Here is a 25,041-nt window from a genome sequence, read left to right as displayed (position 1 = left end):
GGGTGATATCGGAGTGCAGTGCAATGTTTTACAGGGTCCTACAGACTTATATGGGTATGCCCCATAAGGATTAAGTATGCTGCTATTTTTTTCCTATCCAAATGGAGCAGGAAAAAAAAATGCAATTGAAAAGGTGACCAGAACCATAAGGCTAGGTTCCCATTGCGTTAGGGCAATCCGTTAGCGCATAGCGCTAGCGGATTGCGCTAATGCAATGTTTATTTTTGGTCCGCATTTGCCTTCCCCGCTAGCGCAGATCCCCGATCTGTGGTAGCGAGGGACGGACCTCACAAAAGAACGGCACATCGCTAGCGAGTGCCGAAAATGGCACGCACTAGCGATGCGCTACAGGCAGAAATAACATTGCTGTCAATGGGTGCGCTAACGGACCCATTGCACGGCGTTAATTGCAACATTTTTGCCGTGCAACGCTGTCCGTTAGCGTTAACCTATTAACGCAATGGGAACCTAGCCTAAGATTAAATTGGTATGAATGCAATCAGATTTGAATCAGTTTGCATTTGTACAATTTAATCGCAAGTGTGAGCGAGCCCTTATGTGATGACAGCTACACCCTGATTTGGCATTCTCTTAGAAGCTTCACCAGGAGTTCCCAGGAAGCTGAGCACTTGTGACTGCTTTGCCTTCACTCTGCGTCCAACTCATCACAAACTATCTCAGTTGGGTTCGACCCTTCGGGAACAATTTTCAAATGGCTACTAAATTATTTCAATTACGGTAACTATTGTGATCATATTGTATGCAAGTTGCCTCCTCAGAGACACATCGTATGTCAAGGCTCCTTAAAGGGTCGAAATTGATTTTTAGGATTTCTACTTCCAATAGGTGGCACTACAGTTCAATTCCTCTTCCTTCCTGAGGAAGGTTTCATTCCGAAACGCGCATCGGGGTGGGCTGTGGACGGCACGGTGGTTGGAGTTTACATTAAGGGTATGTTTACTGGCAATTCCCCCGCTTATGTTTTATTCCTCTTTATCGTTGAGGTGTTATTTAGTCTTGGATGTTAGCCCATTGCTGGCTGTGTTATATACCAGCTTCATTATGGCTCTGTTTGGTGGAATTGCCCCTTTACACCTATGATTAACCCCTTGTGCTGTCCACCGCTCTTATGTGCACATACATGTGCTGCATTGCTGCATTTCTCTCTCCTGTTTTACCCTGTTATTTAATTACAATAAATTATATTTACTATTTTGGACAATATACTGTGGTTGGTGCTTTGTTTCTTCTTCTTGAAGATGTAATATGCATAATGAATTTCCCAGAGGAGCATTGCAAGGCTTAGGCCGGTTTCACATTTGCGGTTGTGTCCGCAGCGTTTCATCCGCAGTAATCCGCATGCGTTGTGTATTCCTATATTTAACATTAGAAACGCAAGTGTCGGCGTTTGATTGGGTTTGGCCGCGTTTGACGCCGCATGTGTTGTTTCGTCGTCTGCGGTTTGGCGCGGAGAACGCTACATGTAGTAATTTTGCAGGCGTCAATTAGCCGCCTAGAAACGTATGCGGTTGTTAGCGGCACAAATGCGCAAAAAAAACGCATTGCTGTCTATGTGAACACATGTGGCCGCAAGCACATGTGTTTGCTTGCATCCGCGAACGCATGCGTTGCACCAGAGAAAAACATATCTAGACACTGATTAGCCACCCCCCACATACAAGGTGATAAAGGGAGGGAGTGGGCATTTGCAGGTCACTACACAGCAGACTGGGAAGCAGACCACACAGAGGAAAGCACCTTGGAGGAAAAAAGACTCTGAACAATGTGAGTATATCAAAGCCAATGCCTGTATTTTCTATTTTCTGTCTCTACATGTCCTAATATCTTCCATTTCTTTCTTTCTGCGTGCATCAGAATGTCTTCTTCTTCTGATGAGGCACAACGTCCTGGGCCTTCTGAAGCCAAACATGTCAGTGAAGTGAGTACTCACCTCGTCAGATTGGTAAGTATTCACTGTCACATCTACACATATGACAATTTTATTTTTCCTTTTTTTAGAGTTCTTCTACTGCGGCAGAGGGTGAGCAGGAGCAGCGGACTCACAGTCGGGTGGCAAGGTGGCAGCATGTACATATACAAGGCTGACTGTTTACTGTATCCTCACTTTAGTATTCTTGAATCTTCCTTTCTTTACTTTACTCTTTCTTTACATTTTTCTTCTGCACTCCTTTTGTATCTTGACTTTCCTTATTCATGCCATTGCTCATCCTCTGTTGTCTTTCTTTTCCTTATGCTAATGTGTCCAACATTAATGTCTTTATTTATTTTTTAGGTTCCAGAACGGGATGAAGACCTAATAGAAAATGACCTTCTCATCTCCCTGGTCCAGGAGCAAGTTCTGTTGTGGGACACCTGGGTTCCACAGCAGTCGGACAATGTGACAATCCGTCGCCTATGGAATGAGGAGGCCAAAGCGATGAGGGATGGCTGGGACAACGCCCCTACTCGGGTCCGAAGTGCATTTTGTAAGTATTGCAATGCAGTGTGAAGCAGCAGTGACCTTGGCCCGGATAACACAACTGTGTGTGATGATAGAAACTCTCTGGAGTTTCTCTCATCACACACAGTTGTGTGAGCATGCCCAAAAGTCCATTGTGTAACCATAATTTTTTGTTTTTTCAACAGTGCAGAAAGTCAAAACACGTTGGCGTTCGATGAAGGACCCCTTCAACAAGGACCTGCGTCAAGAGAGCCGTGTTCCCAGTGGGTCAGGAGCAAGGATCCGAAAGTACAAATACCATCGCATTCTGGCATTTTTAAGACCGGTCCATGCCCAGAGAACATAAGTATTTCTCTCGCACATTTGGTTGTGTTGTATTGCCATAATCTGTATGTTTCTATTCCACAGGAGTTGGCGTCTGGTTAATTTTTGGTAATAATGTTTTTTTTCTTTTTTCACAGCACATGGAGCAGTACTGTTGGCCCAGGTTCTGGAGCGGTCCTTCATCAGACAGCCACGGACCCGTCCCAGCCATCCAGCAGCGCTGCAGCAAGTGGGCCTGCCACACTACCTGGAGACCAGGGAGCTGGTCCATCAGGTGTTCCCCTTTCCCAGTCCTCTGCCTCTGCCCCCTTTTTTCTGGGCTCCTCCCGGCAGCGGCAGAGGGCCTCGGACAGGTCCCTCATGCCCGAGTTTTTGCACTTGAGCTCGGTTTTTCACGAAGGACTCAAGGCTTTGGGTGACCGAATGGATATTTCCCTTAGCCACATGAATACACGTATCCAGGTCACCAAAAGCCTTGACCAAGTAAAAGCCGACCTCCAGAGGCCAGCACATCATTTCTTTAACCAAATTGAGCAGGGCATGTCGGAACACCTTACTCCTGATCTCCAGCTTAGTGTCATGCAGGCCTGCAATGCTGCTTACGTGCAGGCTATGCAGCAGAGTTGGTATTTTCAGCAGACAGTGTCGGCATATCCACCTGTGCCCTCACTGTCACGATTAACCTCAATGCCGACCTCTGCTGCATACCACTGCACGGCCACCTCTATTCCTAGCACTGCCGGACACCAGTACAGCACCACCACCATGCCGAGTGCAGTTGGACAGCCCACCGCCACCACCATGCAACCGCTGCTCCTGCTTGGACCTCCTCCACTGACACCACGATGCAGCAGGACCCTGGCATGGCCTTCTGCTCTACGAGCGCTATGGACTCTGGCATGGCTGCACGCTCTACGAGCACTATGGACTCTGGCATGGCTGCACGCTCTACGAGCACTATGGACTCTGGCATGGCTGCACGCTCTACGAGCACTATGGACTCTGGCATGGCTGCACGCTCTACGAGCACTATGGACTCTGGCATGGCTGCACGCTCTACGAGCACTATGGACTCTGGCATGGCTGCACGCTCTACGAGCACTATGGACTCTGGCATGGCTGCACGCTCTACGAGCACTATGGACTCTGGCATGGCTGCACGCTCTACGAGCACTATGGACTCTGGCATGGCTGCACGCTCTACGAGCACTATGGACTCTGGCATGGCTGCACGCTCTACGAGCACTATGGACTCTGGCATGGCTGCACGCTCTACGAGCACTATGGACTCTGGCATGGCTGCACGCTCTACGAGCACTATGGACTCTGGCATGGCTGCACGCTCTACGAGCACTATGGACTCTGGCATGGCTGCACGCTCTACGAGCACTATGGACTCTGGCATGGCTGCACGCTCTACGAGCACTATGGACTCTGGCATGGCTGCACGCTCTACGAGCACTATGGACTCTGGCATGGCTGCACGCTCTACGAGCACTATGGACTCTGGCATGGCTGCACGCTCTACGAGCACTATGGACTCTGGCATGGCTGCACGCTCTACGAGCACTATGGACTCTGGCATGGCTGCACGCTCTACGAGCACCATGGACTCTGGCATGGCTGCACGCTCTACGAGCACCATGGACTCTGGCATGGCTGCACGCTCTACGAGCACCATGGACTCTGGCATGGCTGCACGCTCTACGAGCACCATGGAGTCTGGCATGGCTGCACGCTCTACGAGCACCATGGAGTCTGGCATGGCTGCACGCTCTACGAGCACTATGGAGTCTGGCATGGCTGCACGCTCTACGAGCACTATGGACTCTGGCATGGCTGCACGCTCTACGAGCACTATGGACTCTGGCATGGCTGCACGCTCTACGAGAACTATGGACTCTGGCATGGCTGCACGCTCTACGAGCACTATGGACTCTGGCATGGCTGCACGCTCTACGAGCACTATGGACTCTGGCATGGCTGCACGCTCTACGAGCACTATGGACTCTGGCATGGCTGCACGCTCTACGAGCACTATGGACTCTGGCATGGCTGCACGCTCTACGAGCACTATGGACTCTGGCATGGCTGCACGCTCTACGAGCACTATGGACTCTGGCATGGCTGCACGCTCTACGAGCACTATGGACTCTGGCATGGCTGCACGCTCTACGAGCACTATGGACTCTGGCATGGCTGCACGCTCTACGAGCACTATGGACTCTGGCATGGCTGCACGCTCTACGAGCACTATGGACTCTGGCATGGCTGCACGCTCTACGAGCACTATGGACTCTGGCATGGCTGCACGCTCTACGAGCACTATGGACTCTGGCATGGCTGCACGCTCTACGAGCACTATGGACTCTGGCATGGCTGCACGCTCTACGAGCACTATGGACTCTGGCATGGCTGCACGCTCTACGAGCACTATGGACTCTGGCATGGCTGCACGCTCTACGAGCACTATGGACTCTGGCATGGCTGCACGCTCTACGAGCACTATGGACTCTGGCATGGCTGCACGCTCTACGAGCACTATGGACTCTGGCATGGTTGCACGCTCTACGAGCACTATGGACTCTGGCATGGCTGCACGCTCTACGAGCATTATGGACTCTGGCACAGCGCAGCCGGACCCTGACGGGTCATCAACCACGACATATGAGCCCACCGAGGCTTACCAGAACCCGGCGATCCCAGAAAGGGAGAAAAAATAAAAAACACCGTACTCTTAAGGCCCCTTCACATTAAGCGACGCTGCAGCGATACCGACAACGATCCGGATCGCTACAGCGTCGCTGTTTGGTCGCTGGAGAGCTGTCACACAGACAGCTCTCCAGCGACCAACGATCCCGAGGTCCCCGGTAACCAGGGTAAACATCGGGTAACTAAGCGCAGGGCCGCGCTTAGTAACCCGATGTTTGTCCTGGTTACCAGCGTAAAAGTTAAAAAAAAAAAACACTACATACTTACCTACCTGTCTGTCCCCGGCGCTGTGCTCTGCACTCCTCCTGTACTGGCTGTGAGCACAGCGGCCGGAAAGAAGAGCGGTGACGTCACCGCTCTGCTTTCCGGCTGACCGACGCTCACAGCCAGTGCAGGAGGAGTGCAGAGCACAGCGCCGGGGACAGACAGCGGTAGGTAAGTATGTAGTGTTTGTTTTTTTTTCCTTTTACGCTGGTAACCAGGGTAAACATCGGGTTACTAAGCGCGGCCCTGCGCTTAGTTACCCGATGTTTACCCTGGTTACCAGTGAAGACATCGCTGGATCGGTGTCACACACGCCGATCCAGCGATGTCCACGGGAGATCCAGCGACAAAATAAAGTTCTGGACTTTGTTCAGCGACCAACGATCTCCCAGCAGGGGCCTGATCGTTGGTCGCTGTCACACATAACGATTTCCTTAACGATATCGTTGCTACGTCACAAAAAGCAACGATATCGTTAACGATATCATTATGTGTGAAGGTACCTTTAGTATTCCTCCCCCCTCACCTCCCAGTGTGTCTGTTATTTCAGGTTTGTCTCACCCTTCCAGTACGTCTCAGGCCTCTCATGTGTCAAGCCCTATCCTGGAACTTCCAGACCCCACAATTTTCATTGCCCGTTCTCCTGCCACCCCTGCGTCGTCCACACTTAGCCAGGCCCCACAGCTTCACACACCCCGTTGCCATCACTCTACCCCAAGCAGGCACAGTTAAAGAAATATTTTTGTTGTTCAAAAATACATTCAAGTTTTTTGCCCCCAATTATGTTTGGTTAATTGTGTCTTTCGCCACCGGCAACACACACAGTGCGCCAAATAAAACACTGCGCCGCACACTTTATTTTTTGGTCACATCATAGCTCCAGTAGTTAGCAAGCACAAGACTTTGTGTGTCTGTAGTATAGAGCTATGAGGTGGACCAAAAAATGTATACTTGTATTTTCTCCATAATCTCTTCATTCTGCTTAGTCTGTGACTAACGTTGCAGACTGAAGAGAAAATGGTGGCAATACAATGCAAAACTATACTCTACAGGTCAGGTGTCCAAAAACTCATTAGTTGGGACGCATGACCTGTTGAGTAGAGAAGTGCATTGTATAGCCTCCTTTTTCTCTTCTGTGCACATAATCTATTTCACACAAACTGAAGGGACGATAGCGGTCATACACGGCATATCTATGCTCACCTGCACAGGTGACAGAAATAGTGAATTCATGAGGCTGTTATATGTGCATCATGAATTCATTATTTTTGACACCTGCCTTGAGTATAGATCTGTTTTGTATGACAGTCATTGTCTCTTCAGTCTGTGTCCAATGGATACTGCATAGCAGAACAGAATCAGGACGCAATGACGTCAACAACCTTACCACTAAAACAACATGGCTGCCGTCACACTAGCAGTATGTGGTCAGTATTTTATATTAGTATTTGTAAGCCAAAACAAGGAGTGGACCAATTAGAGGAAAATTATAATATTAGCATATCTAGCACCTCAGCCTTTATCACCCACTCCTGGTTTTGGATTACAAATACTGATAATAAATACAGACCAAATACTGCTAGTGTGAGGACAACCTCGGTTTATAGAGGAAATACATATGAGACACGGTCAAGACACCAAAAAACGTTTATTAACGAGAAACATTAGTAACATGTAAGAAAATAACTGGTACAGATAAAATAACAACAGGACATTTACACAACATTGTCCTGCCATGACACACGTCCAATATCCAAATCAAAAAAGGCAGCAAATTGGTCCCGCATGTGGCCAACTTCAGCTGTTGACCGCAGTGGGTGATGCTGGTAATCGGGCAGTGGGTGTGCAACTGGTTCATCCAGTTCAATATTGAGCCGCTCCTTAGCTATAATGTAATTGTGCAGAACCACACAGGCTGTGACCACCTCGTCGACTGTCTCCATTTTTAGATTAATGGCTGATACAAGAATGCGCCATTTTGAGACTAGAATCCCAAAAGGTACACTCTACAGTTCTTCGTGCCCTGGTCAGTCTGTAGTTAAAGATCCTTTTAGTGTGGTTCAAGTCCTGACTGGAATATAACTTCAGTAGGTTTTCACACATCTGAAAGGCTTCATCCTCAACCATAACAAATGGCATCGGTGGGCCTTCAGTGTTGGGGAGAGGTTGTGGCCGTGGAAAATTAAAATTTTTGCCATACACACAGCGGACCATATCCGAGTTCTTGAAAGTCTGGGAATCATTGCCACGGCCAAAAGCTCCAATGTCCACGGCGATGAAGCGACAGTCCGCATCGGCTGTTGCCATGAGCACAACAGAAAAATATTTTTTATAGTTGAAGTACTCTGATCCTGTTCTGGCTGGTTTGATAATGCGGATGAGCTTTCCATCCACCGCTCCCAAACAGTTGGGGAAATCACACACACTCCAGAATTTTTCCGCTATTCCAATCCACATGTCCGCGGTAGGTAGGGGTATAAACTCATCCCGGAGAACATTCCACAAAGCCCGGCAGGTGTCCGCAACTATTCCCGACAGGGTGGATATTCCAAGCCGGTATTGGAAATGGAGGGATGATAAACTCTCTCCAGTTGCCAGAAATCTGGAAGAAAATAAATAATAAAGAAAAATTACAATCAATTCTATTTATGGTCTGGTTATGCTAAATACATAATGGAAAATACCAAACAAAAAAAACATGTCAGAACACCCAAAATTAGCACTGGCATTGGTATAGATTTGTTACGTACCTTAATGTAACCAGCAGACGTTCCTCTGGTGTAATCGCTCTACGGAGCTGGATGTCCTGTCTCCGGATGGCTCCTTGGACACGAGCAAGCAAATCCCGGAACGAGTCTTGCGACATTCTTGTATATTCGGGAATTTGTCCGGGTTGGCATTAAGCTCGCCATATAGCGTGTCATAGGCTCCACGTCTCTCACGTAATTCAATAATGGGGTGTCTCCAAAAACGCCTACGCCGTCTCCTTCTCCATCTTTCGCGATTTCTGTCTTGCTCATAAGCAAACGCACAGGCAAGAAACAGCTTGATGCTTAAATCCAGGTTGAAATAAAAGCTCTCCATGCGAAGATCCATCATGACACAGGATACAGTAGCACACTGTTAAGATTTCAGTAGTCCTAGGGTCTATATACAGATATCCCATAATACACGCCCTCTGTAGTCCCATTGGCGGTGTCTGGTTATCTAGATTTTTCTCCTCTAAAATTTGTCACCATGCCCACCAAAAACACAAACGCAGGAAAAAAACGCATCGAAAAACTTACAAACACGGCGTTTTTTTAAATGCATGCGTAAAAAAAACGCCGCATTTGTACGCTTTTCGATGCGTTTTTTCCTCCACTTGCGGATGCAGACTAAACGCTGCGGATCCTAACGCAAATGTGAAACTAGCCTTAGAAGTCTCCTCACTCTGACATGCCATGCCAGACTTGTCACTCCCCACAAGGAGAAGTGTTACCCCTTAGATCCCTGCGATAATAATGGTGATGAGCCCTCATTGCGGTGTTTTCATACTGCACTTAGCCGTTATTCCTTCTACCTACTTCTGTGTAACGTACAGCACAGCATATTATAAGCCTACACAGATGTGTAACGTACAGCGCGGTGTATTATCAGCCTACATAGATGTGTAACGTACAGCGTGGCGTATTATCGGCCTACACCGATGTGTAACGTACAGCACGGCGTATTATCAGCCTACATAGATGTGTAACGTACAGCGCGGCATATTATCGGCCTACACAGATGTGTAACGTACAGCGCGGTGTACCATCAGCCTACATAGATGTGTAACGTACAGCGCGGCGTATTATCGGCCTACACAGATGTGTAACGTACAGCGCGGCGTATTATCAGCCTACATAGATGTGTAACGTACAGCGCGGCATATTATCGGCCTACACAGATGTGTCACGTACAGCGCGGTGTATCATCAGCCTACATAGATGTGTAACGTACAGCGTGGGGTATTATCGGCCTACACCAATGTGTAACGTACAGCGCGGCGTATTATCAGCCTACATAGATGTGTAACGTACAGCGCGGCATATTATCGGCCTACACAGATGTGTAACGTACAGCGCGGCGTATTATCAGCCTACATAGATGTGTAACGTACAGCGCAGCATATTATCGGCCTACACAGATGTGTAACGTACAGCGCGGTGTATTATCAGCCTGCATAGATGTGTAACGTACAGCACGGCGTATTATCAACCAACACAGATGTGTAACGTACAGCGCAGCGTATTATCGGCCTACACAGATGTGTAACGTACAGCGCGGTGTATTATCAGCCTGCATAGATGTGTAACGTACAGCGCGGCGTATTATCGGCCAACACAGATGTGTAACGTACAGCGCAGCATATTATCGGCCTACACAGATGTGTAACGTACAGCGCGGTGTATTATCAGCCTGCATAGATGTGTAACGTACAGCGCGGTGTATTATCAGCCTACATAGATGTGTAACGTACAGCGCGGCGTATTATCAGCCTGCATAAATGTGTAACGTACAGCGCGGTGTATTATCAGCCTGCATAGATGTGTAACGTACAGCGCGGTGTATTATCAGCCTAAACAGATGTGTAACGTACAGCGCGGTGTATTATCAGCCTACATAGATGTGTAACGTACAGCGCGGCGTATTATCAGCCTGCATAGATGTGTAACGTACAGCGCGGTGTATTATCAGCCTGCATAGATGTGTAACGTACAGCGCGGTGTATCATCAGCCTACATAGATGTGTAACGTACAGCGTGGGGTATTATCGGCCTACACCGATGTGTAACGTACAGCGCGGCGTATTATCAGCCTACATAGATGTGTAACGTACAGCACGGCATATTATCGGCCTACACAGATGTGTAACGTACAGCGCGGCGTATTATCAGCCTACACAGATGTGTAACGTACAGCGCAGCGTATTATCGGCCAACACAGATGTGTAACGTACAGCGCAGCATATTATCGGCCTACACAGATGTGTAACGTACAGCGCGGTGTATTATCAGCCTGCATAGATGTGTAACGTACAGCGCGGCGTATTATCAGCCTGCATAGATGTGTAACGTACAGCGCGGCGTATTATCAACCTAAACAGATGTGTAACGTACAGCGCAGCGTATTATCGGCCAACACAGATGTGTAACGTACAGCGCAGCATATTATCGGCCTACACAGATGTGTAACGTACAGCGCGGTGTATTATCAGCCTGCATAGATGTGTAACGTACAGCGCGGCGTATTATCAGCCTGCATAGATGTGTAACGTACAGCGCGGCGTATTATCAGCCTAAACAGATGTGTAACGTACAGCGCGGTGTATTATCAGCCTGCATAGATGTGTAACGTACAGCGCGGTGTATTATCAGCCTGCATAGATGTGAAACGTACAGCGCGGTGTATTATCAGCCTACATAGATGTGTAACGTACAGCGCCGGTATCACTCAGTACACAGATGTATACGGAGCCGGTATCACTCAGTACACGGATGTATACGGAGCCGGTATCACTCAGTACACAGATGTATACGGAGCCGGTATCACTCAGTACACAGATGTATACGGAGCCGGTATCACTCAGTACACAGATGTATACGGAGCCAGTATCACTCAGTACACAGATGTATACGGAGCCGGTATCACTCAGTACACAGATGTATACGGAGCCGGTATCACTCAGTACACAGATGTATACGGAGCCGGTATCACTCAGTACACAGATGTATACGGAGCCGGTATCACTCAGTACACAGATGTATACGGGGCCGGTATCACTCAGTACACAGATGTATACGGAGCCGGTATCACTCAGTACACAGATGTATACGGAGCCGGTATCACTCAGTACACAGATGTATACGGGGCCGGTATGACTCAGTACACAGATGTATACGGAGCCGGTATCACTCAGTACACAGATGTATACGGAGCCGGTATCACCGGTACACAGATGTATACGGAGCCGGTATCACTCAGTACACAGATGTATACGGAGCCGGTATCACCGGTACACAGATGTATACGGGGCCGGTATGACTCAGTACACAGATGTATACGGAGCCGGTATCACTCAGTACACAGATGTATACGGAGCCGGTATCACCGGTACACAGATGTATACGGAGCCGGTATCACTCAGTACACAGATGTATACGGAGCCGGTATGACTCAGTACACAGATGTATACGGAGCCGGTATCTCTCAGTACACAGATGTATACGGAGCCGGTATCACCGGTACACAGATGTATACGGAGCCGGTATCACCGGTACACAGATGTATACGGGGCCGGTATCACCGGTACACAGATGTATACGGAGCCGGTATCACTCAGGACACAGATGTATACGGAGCCGGTATCTCTCAGTACACAGATGTATACGGAGCCGGTATCACCGGTACACAGATGTATACGGAGCCGGTATCACCGGTACACAGATGTATACGGAGCCGGTATCTCTCAGTACACAGATGTATACGGAGCCGGTATCAGCGGTACACAGATGTATACGGAGCCGGTATCTCTCAGTACACAGATGTATACGGAGCCGGTATCACTCAGTACAGATGTATACGGAGCCGGTATCACTCAGTACACAGATGTATACGGGGCCGGTATCTCTCAGTACACAGATGTATACGGAGCCGGTATCACTCAGTACACAGATGTATACGGGGCCGGTATCACTCAGTACACAGATGTATACGGAGCCGGTATCACTCAGTACACAGATGTATACGGAGCCGGTATCACTCAGTACACAGATGTATACGGAGCCGGTATCACTCAGTACACAGATGTATACGGGGCCGGTATGACTCAGTACACAGATGTATACGGAGCCGGTATCACTCAGTACACAGATGTTTACGGAGCCGGTATCACTCAGTACACAGATGTATACGGAGCCGGTATCACTCAGTACACAGATGTATACGGAGCCGGTATCACTCAGTACACAGATGTATACGGAGCCGGTATCACTCAGTACACAGATGTATACGGGGCCGGTATCACCGGTACACAGATGTATACGGGGCCGGTATCACCGGTACACAGATGTATACGGAGCCGGTATCACTCAGTACACAGATGTTTACGGAGCCGGTATCACTCAGTACACAGATGTATACGGGGCCGGTATCTCTCAGTACACAGATGTATACGGAGCCGGTATCACTCAGTACACAGATGTATACGGAGCCGGTATCACTCAGTACACAGATGTATACGGAGCCGGTATCTCTCAGTACACAGATGTTTACGGAGCCGGTATCACCGGTACACAGATGTATACGGAGCCGGTATCACCGGTACACAGATGTATACGGGGCCGGTATCACCGGTACACAGATGTATACGGAGCCGGTATCACTCAGTACACAGATGTATACGGGGCCGGTATCACCGGTACACAGATGTATACGGAGCCGGTATCACCGGTACACAGATTTATACGGAGCCGGTATCACTCAGTACACAGATGTATACGGAGCCGGTATCACTCAGTACACAGATGTATACGGAGCCGGTATCACTCAGTACACAGATGTATACGGGGCCGGTATCACTCAGTACACAGATGTTTACGGAGCCGGTATCACTCAGTACACAGATGTATACGGAGCCGGTATCACTCAGTACACAGATGTATACGGGGCCGGTATCACTCAGTACACAGATGTATACGGGGCCGGTATGACTCAGTACACAGATGTATACGGAGCCGGTATCACTCAGTACACAGATGTATACGGGGCCGGTATGACTCAGTACACAGATGTATACGGAGCCGGTATCACTCAGTACACAGATGTATACGGAGCCGGTATCTCTCAGTACACAGATGTATACGGAGCCGGTATCTCTCAGTACACAGATGTATACGGAGCCGGTATCACTCAGTACACAGATGTATACGGAGCCGGTATCACCGGTACACAGATGTATACGGAGCCGGTATCTCTCAGTACACAGATGTATACGGAGCCGGTATCACTCAGTACACAGATGTATACGGGGCCGGTATCACTCAGTACACAGATGTATACGGAGCCGGTATCACCGGTACACAGATGTATACGGAGCCGGTATCTCTCAGTACACAGATGTATACGGAGCCGGTATCACTCAGTACACAGATGTATACGGAGCCGGTATCTCTCAGTACACAGATGTATACGGAGCCGGTATCACTCAGTACACAGATGTATACGGGGCCGGTATCTCTCAGTACACAGATGTATACGGAGCCGGTATCTCTCAGTACACAGATGTATACGGGGCCGGTATCTCTCAGTACACAGATGTATACGGAGCCGGTATCACTCAGTACACAGATGTATACGGAGCCGGTATCACCGGTACACAGATGTATACGGAGCCGGTATCTCTCAGTACACAGATGTATACGGAGCCGGTATCACCGGTACACAGATGTATACGGAGCCGGTATCACTCAGTACAGATGTATACGGGGCCGGTATCACTCAGTACACAGATGTATACGGAGCCGGTATCTCTCAGTACACAGATGTATACGGAGCCGGTATCTCTCAGTACACAGATGTATACGGAGCCGGTATCACTCAGTACACAGATGTATACGGAGCCGGTATCACCGGTACACAGATGTATACGGAGCCGGTATCACCGGTACACAGCTCCGCACTGTGAGCAGCTCTGGGCAGAGATCCGCCTGGCATCCCCGGCTGTGAGCGGTCTCTGCCCCGCACCCTCAGGTGTCGGTCTCTCGCTCCCCGGGGGCACTGACCTTCCAGTATCCGGAGCCGTGTGCGCGGCGCTGGCGATGACTCCTCACTCCCTGCGGGCTGTCATGCTGCTTGTTACCAGGGCAGAAGGGTCGATGACAGAGATCTCAGTAAGGACCTGATGACGTCATGGTCATGTGATCAGTCAGATGTCTGTAGAGGGGGCGTGGCTCATCCTTCTGTGTTTTACAACGAGACGCGTCTGCCCTTCAGCCATGAGGGTCGGTGTGTGCGGTGCACGGTGGCGGCGGCGGGAGGACGGCGCTTCTCGGGGTCACTGCTGTGCACGGTGGCGGCGGGAGGACGGCGCTTCTCGGGGTCACTGCTGTGCACGGTGGCGGCGGGAGGACGGCGCTTCTCGGGGTCACTGCTGTGCACGGTGGCGGCGGGAGGACGGCGCTGCTCGGGGTCACTGCTGTGCACGGTGGCGGCGGGAGGACGGCGCTGCTCGGGTCACTGCTGTGCACGGTGGCGGGAGGACGGCGCTGCTCGGGTCACTGCTGTGCACGGTGGCGGCGGGAGGACGGCGCTGCTCGGATCACTGCTGTGCACGGTGGCGGCGGGAGGACGGCGCTGCTCGGGTCACTGCTGTGCACGGTGGCGGCGGGAGGACGGCGCTGCTCGGATCACTGCTGTGCACGGTGGCGGCGGGAGGACGGCGCTGCTCGGGTCACTGCTGTGCACGGTGGCGGCGGGAGGACGGCGCTGCTCGGGGTCACTGCTGTGCACGGTGGCGGCGGGAGGACGGCGCTGCTCGGGTCACTGCTGTGCACGGTGGCGGCGGGAGGACGGCGCTGCTCGGGTCACTGCTGTGCACGGTGGCGGCGGGAGGACGGCGCTGCTCGGGTCACTGCTGTGCACGGTGGCGGCGGGAGGACGGCGCTGCTCGGGTCACTGCTGTGCACGGTGGCGGCGGGAGGACGGCGCTGCTCGGATCACTGCGGTGCACGGTGGCGGCGGGAGGACGGCGCTGCTCGGATCACTGCGGTGCACGGTGGCGGCGGGAGGACGGCGCTGCTCGGATCACTGCGGTGCACGGTGGCGGCGGGAGGACGGCGCTGCTCGGATCACTGCGGTGCACGGTGGCGGCGGGAGGACGGCGCTGCTCGGATCACTGCGGTGCACGGTGGCGGCGGGAGGACGGCGCTGCTCGGATCACTGCTGTGCACGGTGGCGGCGGGAGGACGGCGCTGCTCGGGTCACTGCTGTGCACGGTGGCGGCGGGAGGACGGCGCTGCTCGGATCACTACGGTGGCGGCGGGAGGACGGCGCTGCTCGGATCACTGCGGTGCACGGTGGCGGCGGGAGGACGGCGCTGCTCGGATCACTGCGGTGCACGGTGGCGGCGGGAGGACGGCGCTGCTCGGGTCACTGCTGTGCACGGTGGCGGCGGGAGGACGGCGCTGCTCGGGTCACTGCTGTGCACGGTGGCGGCGGGAGGACGGCGCTGCTCGGGTCACTGCTGTGCACGGTGGCGGCGGGAGGACGGCGCTGCTCGGGGTTCCGGTGCTCTGTAGCAGAGCCTTGTATGCACAGTGCCTCTTCAGAGAGGAAGGCAGCTAGGACTCTTTCACCACCACTGAAGAGGCAATCCTAAGGCTATGTCCCCATGTTGCAGATTTCTGTGCAGATTTTTCTGCTCAGTTTTTGAAAAATCTGCGGATTTCCAGCTTTTTTTGTGTGGATTTCTATTGAGGAACAGGTGTAAACCGCTAGTACTCCGCCCAAGGGTCTGTGCACACGGTGTGGACTTTCCTGCGGATTTGTAGCAGTTTTCCATCAGGTGTACAGTACCATGTAAACCTATGGAAAACCAAATCCACTGTGCCCATGGTGCGGAAAATACCGTGTGGAAACGCTGCGTTGTATTTTCCGCAGCATGTCAATTCTTTGCGAGGATTCCGCAGTGTTTTACACCTGTTCCTCAATAGGAATCCACACAAAAACACGGGAAATCCGTTGTAAATCCACAGGTAAAACGCAGGAAAAATCTGCACATGAATCTGCAACGTGCACATAGCCCAAAGAATTGACATGCTGCGGAAAACAAACAACGCAGCGGTTCCCCACACTATTTTCCGCAGCATGTGCACTGCAGATTTTGTTTTCCATAGGTTTCCATGGTACTGTACAACGCATGGAAAACTGCTGCGAATCCACAAGGTGTGCACATGGCCTAAGAGTCACTATCGGCCCCACTACTAGGACAACCCCTTCTTGATCTAAATATTTGGTGTTGATAAAATAAATATGCCTATACTCCCCTCCTGTGCCGTTACCACGGTGTCGGGGCCTTAGTGTGGTTAGGGACAGTGACGACAGCACTGATTGGGCGTCGGGGTCACATGTCATGTTTTCAACTAATTGAACATGAGGAAGTTTTGCTGTTTTCTTATGTGTTGTTACGAAGCTGAAGTTGGTTTCTTATTCGGCAATTTTTTCTTTTCTGTTTTTTATAGGTTTAACAACAAAAAAATGATCATAATAATAAAAGACAATGCAGCGAGGAGCCCTGATGTGAATACACTTAAAAACTGCTACAAAAACAATAAAACTGGCACAAAACTGGGCATCAACATGGGCACCAAAGAGTGCTGAAGAAAGGGTTAAATGCCTTTGGGCCACTGATCTCACACTGCAGACATATAGAACAGGGCGCCCCACATCAAAACCAGTTTTTTCCAGCCTGGCCCAAATGGGTTCTGGGCATAAGAACTGGCATCAAAGTGGTCAGACAGTCAATTTTGGCCATTTGAATAAGTAGCTGATGGTTTTAAGGGGTTAAATGCCTTTGGGCCACTGATACGACACTTAAAATACACAGAAAGTGATGCCCTGCATCAAACCCAGGTCCCTTCAGCCTGGCCCAAATGGGTTCTGGGCACCAGAACTGGTATCAAAGTGGGCAAACAGCCCATTCTCACAGATTTGAATAAGTAACTGATGTTTTACCCTTCGCCACGACAGCACCCCACATGAGAGAGAGGGATCCGCCCATAGGAACAGGAAACCTACAGAATAAAAGGAGGCGGTCCCCTCTCCTCCTCAGTTTAGGTTTCCTGTTCCTACAGGGACCCGGCTTACCTACAGATGAAGAGGATCCCTGGGCCATGCACCCGCCTGCGCCGGTTTCTGTGGGAACGGCAGGGGCTGCGGTACCAGAAGCAGCGGCGGGGGAGCCCCTGCTTGCAGCCTCCCCCCTCGTCTGGCCAAACATCCACGGTCCGGGTCCGGTCACCGTAGGTCCGGCCGGCACTGTGAGGACGCGCGCGCTGCAGCGGCCGGCTTAATAGCCTCTGGCGGCCGCATGGTGGTGAGAGCGGCGCGTCTAACCCGGAAGTCGCGGGAGCACTTCCGGGTTGGTCCGGGGAGGCAGGAGAATGGGCGGCAAGTTTAAAAATGCAGCGCTAGCGTCGGGCCGGTGTGTGTGAAATGGCTTCACCGGCCGACGAAGCGCACCTGCCCGCAGTGCAACAGCGCTCTCCCAGCAGGGAGAGAAGCACGAGGAGCAGCACAAAGAGTGGTGGCCGACCTCCAGAGAAGAGTTCTACCACCAAACGAATTCCGCCTCCAGAACCGGTACCTGTCAGCTTCACTGGGTGAGTTTTTGAAAGAGTCTCTTCCTATATGCTGATATATGTTCCTCCTGTATCCTTCCTCTAGACTAAGAAAAGGACACACAAATCTAAGCATAAAGAGTGTGCTTTATGTACGCAGCCCCTCCCGGATGATTATGCCAAAAAACTGTGTGCAGAGTGTATCATGCAAACTCTACGGCAGGAAAATATCATGACTCCCTCAGATGTCAGAGCTATTATCCGAGAAGAGATGCAGGGTTTGGCGCAGACAAGTAGCGCCAGTACCCGTCAGCCTAGCAGGTCCCGGTCTCCGGTTAGTTCGGAGTCAGAGGGTGTATGTATTTCTTCAGACGAAGAGGGATCTCAGCCGAGCTCATCCGAGACTGAAGGGGGACTTTGTCTTCCCAACAGTAATGTGGACAATTTAATAAAATCTGTCAGGAGCACGATGGGGTGCCCAGATGGGAAAGAAAAGAAATCAGCACAGGACATAATGTTTGCGGGGTTAGGACAGAAGAAACGTAGGTCCTTCCCCGTCATACAAACCATCAAAGATATTGTCAAAAAGGAGTGGGACAAGCAGAATAGAGGGTTTTTACCATCATCCTCTAAAAGGCGCTATCCCTTCAGCGATGAAGACCTAAACACCTGGTCAAAGGTGCCAAAAGTTGATGCTGCGGTAGCCTCCACAACCAAACAGTCGGTCCTACCAGTGGAGGATTCAGGGGTCCTAACAGACCCGCTGGACCGTAAAGCAGAAGCTTTACTAAAGAGGTCATGGGAAGTCAATACGGGGGCGTTCAGGCCCGCCATATCTAGTACCTGTACTGCAAGATCTCTACTAGTATGGACGGAGCAATTGGAGGAACAGATTAGAGGCAAAACTTCGAGGGAATCTATCCTGCTGAAATTGCCTCAAATTAAAGAAGCAGTAGCATTCCTAGCTGATGCCTCAGTGGACTCGCTACGTCTTGCAGCCAGGTCAGCCGGCCTAGTCAACACAGCCCGGCGTGCACTCTGGCTAAAGAATTGGAAGGGGGACGCACAAGCTAAAGCGAAACTTTGTGCGATTCCCTGTCAGGGTGAGTTCCTTTTTGGGAAGACGCTGGATGAACTCCTGAATAAAGCAGGTGAAAGGAAGAAAGGTCCTCCCATCAGACAAGGAGCTGCTGTACCAAGGCCCCTTTTTCCACCCGCAAGTGAAAGGTCTTCACTTGACGGCGTGGAATTTGAGAGGCAACTATTAAGTTCCAGAGGGTTCTCAACAGAACTAGTAAACACCCTCTTATTGAGCAGGAAAAGATCTACCACCCTAATATATAGTAGGGTATGGAATAAATTTTTAGACTTTTACACGGTACCGTTCACTAAGCAAGTTCCACTCACACCTATCCTAGAGTTCTTGCAAAAAGGCCGAGAGTTAGGACTATCTGTAAATACCTTAAGAGTTCAGGTCTCGGCATTAGGAGCCCTATATGGATGCAATATAGCAGCTAATAGGTGGATCTCCAGATTCATAAAATCTTGTGAACGTAGTAAACCGGTCCATATTCCCCGTCTACCTCCGTGGGATTTAAATCTAGTATTAGAGGCCTTAACAAGCTCTCCATTTGAACCATTAGATTCAATACCTTTAAAAATCCTAACATATAAAGTAGCCTTACTAGTAGCCCTAACCTCAGCTAGACGGGTTAGTGACATCCAGGCCCTATCAGTAGACCCACCTTTCTTACTGATATTTCATGATCGGATAGTCCTGAAACCAGACCCCTCATACCTCCCTAAGGTAGCGTCCACCTACCACAGGTCACAAGAAATATTTCTCCCTTCCTTTTTTGATTCACCTGTAACTCCAGAACATCATAAGTTCCACACCTTAGATGTCAGAAGAGCCATCCTGACTTATATAGAAAGGTGTCAGACATGGAGGGAGAGTAGGGCTCTGTTTATCTCCTTTCAGGGCCACAAGAAAGGACATGGGGTCACGAGAGCTACCATATCTCGGTGGATCAGAGAGGCTATCTGCTTGGCCTATACGTCAAAAGGCGAGATTCCTCCAGTGGGTATAAAAGCGCACTCAACACGAGCCATGGCTTCCTCCTGGGCGGAACAAGCAGATGTACCGATCCATTTAATATGTAAGGCTGCAACTTGGTCTACACCTTCTACCTTCTACAACCATTATAGACTTGATCTGTCCACGTCTTCTGATCTGACCTTTGGTAGAGCTGTTCTTAATACAGTAATCCCACCCAAATAATGACTCTCTGAAAATCTCTCATGTGGGGTGCTGTCGTGGCGAAGGGTAAAAAGCCGGATTACGTACCGGTAATGCTCTTTTAATGAGTCCACGACAGCACCCATGTATTACCCTCCCTAAATTATGCACAGCTCTTTCCTTTAAGGTCACAAATAATGGTTGTATAGAGTTAAGAAATTTATGTGACTGAATAAGAATGAATACTAACACTTTTGCGGTTCCCCTTTTTATACTCTGTAACTAAACTGAGGAGGAGAGGGGACCGCCTCCTTTTATTCTGTAGGTTTCCTGTTCCTATGGGCGGATCCCTCTCTCTCATGTGGGGTGCTGTCGTGGACTCATTAAAAGAGCATTACCGGTACGTAATCCGGCTTTTTTAAGGGGTTAAATGCCTTTGGGCCACTTATATGACACTTAAAATACACAGAAAGTGATGCCCTGCATCAAACCCAGGTCCCTTCAGCCTGGCCCAAATGGGTTCTGGGCACCAGAACTGGCATCAAAGTGGGCAAACAGCCCATTTTCACAGATTTGAATAAGTAACTGATGTTTTTAAGGGGTTAAATGCCTTTGGGCCACTGATACGACACTTAAAATACACAGACAGTGATGCCCTGCATCAAACCCAGGTCCCTTCAGCCTGGCCCAAATGGGTTCTGGGCACCAGAACTGGCATCAAAGTGGGCAAACAGCCCATTTTCACAGATTTGAATAAGTACCTGATGTTTTTTAGGGGTTAAATGCCTTTGAGCCACTGATACCACAGTGCATATGTCAGGAAATAGGAAGAAGTCCTGATTACTTCAGTTAGACATACAGCGCTCTGAGCTGCAATTTCCTCTGCCTGCCCACACAAGGCTGGAATTCTAAGCCACTCTTTCTCCCTCCCCCCTCTATACAGCCGTAATGTAAGACGAGCCTGCCAGCTTCATTGAAGAATTTATATGGCCCTGTGCTGCTGTCACAGTAATGCCAAAAATTGTCATATTGTGAGTGTAGTTTAAGAAGGACATGGCTAACCACACACACACACTCACAATGCAGCTGCGACCCCTTGCTCTTCCTCCCACTCAGCTTCACTCCTACCCGAGACAAAGCCTATGATAGAGACTGGGCAACCTGATACTAATGGTGGGCAGGGTGTGGCTTTAAACTGCAGGTGACCAATCCGGCAAAGCCACCCGTTGTCCTTTCCCTCTCACTCAGGAATGCCTTTGTCTGAGACCTTGGAATAAGGTAAAGAACTGTCCAATCAGTGCATATCATTAACCGGCCCTTTAGTGATGTCACAAGCTCAGAAGTATAAGCAACTATACTCTTAGACCAGCCATCAGTCCTGGCCGGGCAGCGATCTAACACAGCTTGGCAAAGCTGTTCCATGCATCTGGATGTATTTATCCTCCTAAGCCACAGGCCAGCCAAGATAATAAAGTTGTCTGCAGTATGTGTTTTTTCCCCATAGACTAACATTACAGACGTATTGCCACACGTCGCAACCGTCGTGCGACGGTTGCGCCATGTTGTGGCGGACCGCCGGCACAAAAAAACGTTCAATGTAGCTTTTTTTGTGCATTGTGTCCGCCCCCTCCTCCCCGCAACTCACAATGGGGCAGCGGATGCGTGGAAAAAATGCATCCGCTGCCCCCGTTGTGCGGCGCTTCCACACCATGCGTCCGTACCTGGGCCCGACGCTCTGCGACGGGCCGAGCCCGATGCTAATGTGAAAGTAGCCTAAGCCACAGGCCAGCCAAGATGATACCATGACATAACCTGTAAGTTCTCTTTTCAACGTTAATCCTTTTTTATTTTGTAATCTGTAATGTACTGTATTTTCCGGCGTATAAGACGACTTTTTAACCCCTGCAAAGCATCTCAAAAGTCGGGGGTCGTCTTCTATGGCGGGTACGGCATGTGCAGGGAGCGGTCCTGTATGGTTCCCAGGATCTAAAGGAGAGGAGACTCTCCTTCAGGCCCTGGGATCCATATTCATGTAAAAAAAAATATGGGATACACTTACCCTTCGACGGCCCGCGGCTCTCATCGGTGCAAGGGCCGGCCTCCAATCCTAAGGATGCATTGAGCGAAGGACCTTCGGTGAGGTCACGGTCACCCGACCGGTAACGCGACCGCGACATCATCAAAGGTCCTTCGTTCAATGCATCCTTAGGAACGGAGGCCGCCTCTTGCGCCGCTGAGAGCCACAGGCCGTCGGAGGGTAAGTATATCCCATATTTTTTATATTTATTCTTTTTTTTACATGAATATGGATCCCAGGGCCTGAAGGAGAGTCTCCTCTCCTCCAGACCCTGGGAACCATCCGCACCGCACATGCCGTACAAGATGACTGGGCATACAGGTCCTTCTCAAAAAATTAGCATATAGTGTTAAATTTCATTATTTACCATAATGTAATGATTACAATTAAACTTTCATATATTATAGATTCATTATCCACCAACTGAAATTTGTCAGGTCTTTTATTGTTTTAATACTGATGATTTTGGCATACAACTCCTGATAACCCAAAAACCTGTCTCAATAAATTAGCATATCAAGAAAAGGTTCTCTAAACGACCTATTACCCTAATCTTCTGAATCAACTAATTAACTCTAAACACATGCAAAAGATACCTGAGGCTTTTATAAACTCCCTGCCTGGTTCATTACTCAAAACCCCCATCATGGGTAAGACTAGCGACCTGACAGATGTCAAGAAGGCCATCATTGACACCCTCAAGCAAGAGGGTAAGACCCAGAAAGAAATTTCTCAACAAATAGGCTGTTCCCAGAGTGCTGTATCAAGGCACCTCAATGGTAAGTCTGTTGGAAGGAAACAATGTGGCAGAAAACGCTGTACAACGAGAAGAGGAGACCGGACCCTGAGGAAGATTGTGGAGAAGGACCGATTCCAGACCTTGGGGAACGTGAGGAAGCAGTGGACTGAGTCTGGTGTGGAAACATCCAGAGCCACCGTGCACAGGCGTGTGCAGGAAATGGGCTACAGGTGCCGCATTCCCCAGGTAAAGCCACTTTTGAACCATAAACAGCGGCAGAGGCGCCTGACCTGGGCTACAGAGAAGCAGCACTGGACTGTTGCTAAGTGGTCCCAAGTACTTTTTTCTGATGAAAGCAAATTTTGCATGTCATTCGGAAATCAAGGTGCCAGAGTCTGGAGGAAGACTGGGGAGAAGGAAATGCCAAAATGCCTGAAGTCCAGTGTCAAGTACCCACAGTCAGTGATGGTGTGGGGTGCCATGTCAGCTGCTGGTGTTGGTCCACTGTGTTTCATCAAGGGCAGGGTCAATGCAGCTAGCTATCAGGAGATTTTGGAGCACTTCATGCTTCCATCGGCTGAAATGCTTTATGGAGATGAAGATTTCATTTTTCAGCACGACCTGGCACCTGCTCACAGTGCCAAAACCACTGGTAAATGGTTTACTGACCATGGTATTACTGTGCTCAATTGGCCTGCCAACTCTCCTGACCTGAACCCCATAGAGAATCTGTGGGATATTGTGAAGAGAAAGTTGAGAGACGCAAGACCCAACACTCTGGATGAGCTTAAGGCCGCTATTGAAGCATCCTGGGCCTCCATAACATCTCAGCAGTGTCACAGGCTGATTGCCTCCATGCCACGCCGCATTGAAGCAGTCATTTCTGCCAAAGGATTCCCGACCAAGTATTGAGTGTATAACTGAACATTATTATTTGTTGGTTTTTTTGTTTGTTATTAAAAAACACTTTTATTTGATTGGATGGGTGAAATATGCTAATTTATTGAGACAGGTTTTTTGGGTTATCAGGAGTTGTATGCCAAAATCATCAGTATTAAAACAATAAAAGACCTGACAAATTTCAGTTGGTGGATAATGAATCTATAATATATGAAAGTTTAATTGTAATCATTACATTATGGTAAATAATGAAATTTAACACTATATGCTAATTTTTTGAGAAGGACCTGTATATGGATCGCCCCCAGACACAGGGCCACGCGTTCTCGGTACCGGGCCTCTCTGGTTCGGTTCTGAGGCTGTCACGGTGGCTAGATCCGGTCCGCAACCCTGCTAAGGGGCGTCCAATGAAGGTGGTGCAGTCTGTCAGGGGTTCGTGACGCCACCTTTGGTGTTCGGTGAGGGTGACCGACGCTGCTGTGGGGTCCGCTGGGGTGATGGAATGGCAGCTGGATGGTATACCTTCCCAAAGGTGAAGTATGTCCCCAGGGCTTCCCAGTAAGGTAGATGGTAATGGTGTAAGGTGCAGTCAATAACGAGGACACAGGGTTGCAGTCTCTTTACTGAAGACTTCAGGATCCGCAATCCAGAGCACGTTTAACAGGGCTGTCTGAGACCGGCCGGTCCGATGGGCACATCCAGAGTTTCCTTCACAGATGGAAATCGTTGCCTACCACTGGCGCCTGTGTGTTGTAGTCCTACCCTGCTGAGCATTCGGAATAATCCTCACAACTGCTGTTCTCGTTCGTTCGTTCTCTACAGCTCTCTCTTTCTTTGGTTCCAGATCTTTCTAGTTCAACATCCCCCAGGTATGTTATGGCGAGGACGCACCCGTATGACGGGAAGGCCTGGAGTTCTTCCGGGACCCTAGAGATGCCCCTCTCCCACAGTTGCCCCCTATGTCTT

At 50.0% G+C, this 25,041-nt stretch overlaps 1 protein-coding gene across 1 annotated transcript in view; it reads right to left on the bottom strand.

The window, feature by feature from the left end:
- The window catches only part of CCDC134 (coiled-coil domain containing 134), a 57,709-nt gene extending 43,009 nt beyond the window's left edge, over positions 1–14,700 (bottom strand). The window contains exon 1 of the mRNA XM_069737039.1: positions 14,566–14,700. The gene's annotated coding sequence lies outside the window, so the exon portion shown is untranslated. The remainder of the gene's footprint in view (positions 1–14,565) is intronic.
- Positions 14,701–25,041: the final 10,341 nt, after the last annotated feature.

The sequence above is a fragment of the Ranitomeya imitator genome, chromosome 8, assembly GCF_032444005.1.
Source record: "Ranitomeya imitator isolate aRanImi1 chromosome 8, aRanImi1.pri, whole genome shotgun sequence".
In the NCBI taxonomy this organism is placed as follows: domain Eukaryota; kingdom Metazoa; phylum Chordata; class Amphibia; order Anura; family Dendrobatidae; genus Ranitomeya; species Ranitomeya imitator.
This window is presented reverse-complemented; position numbering and strand designations above follow the sequence as displayed.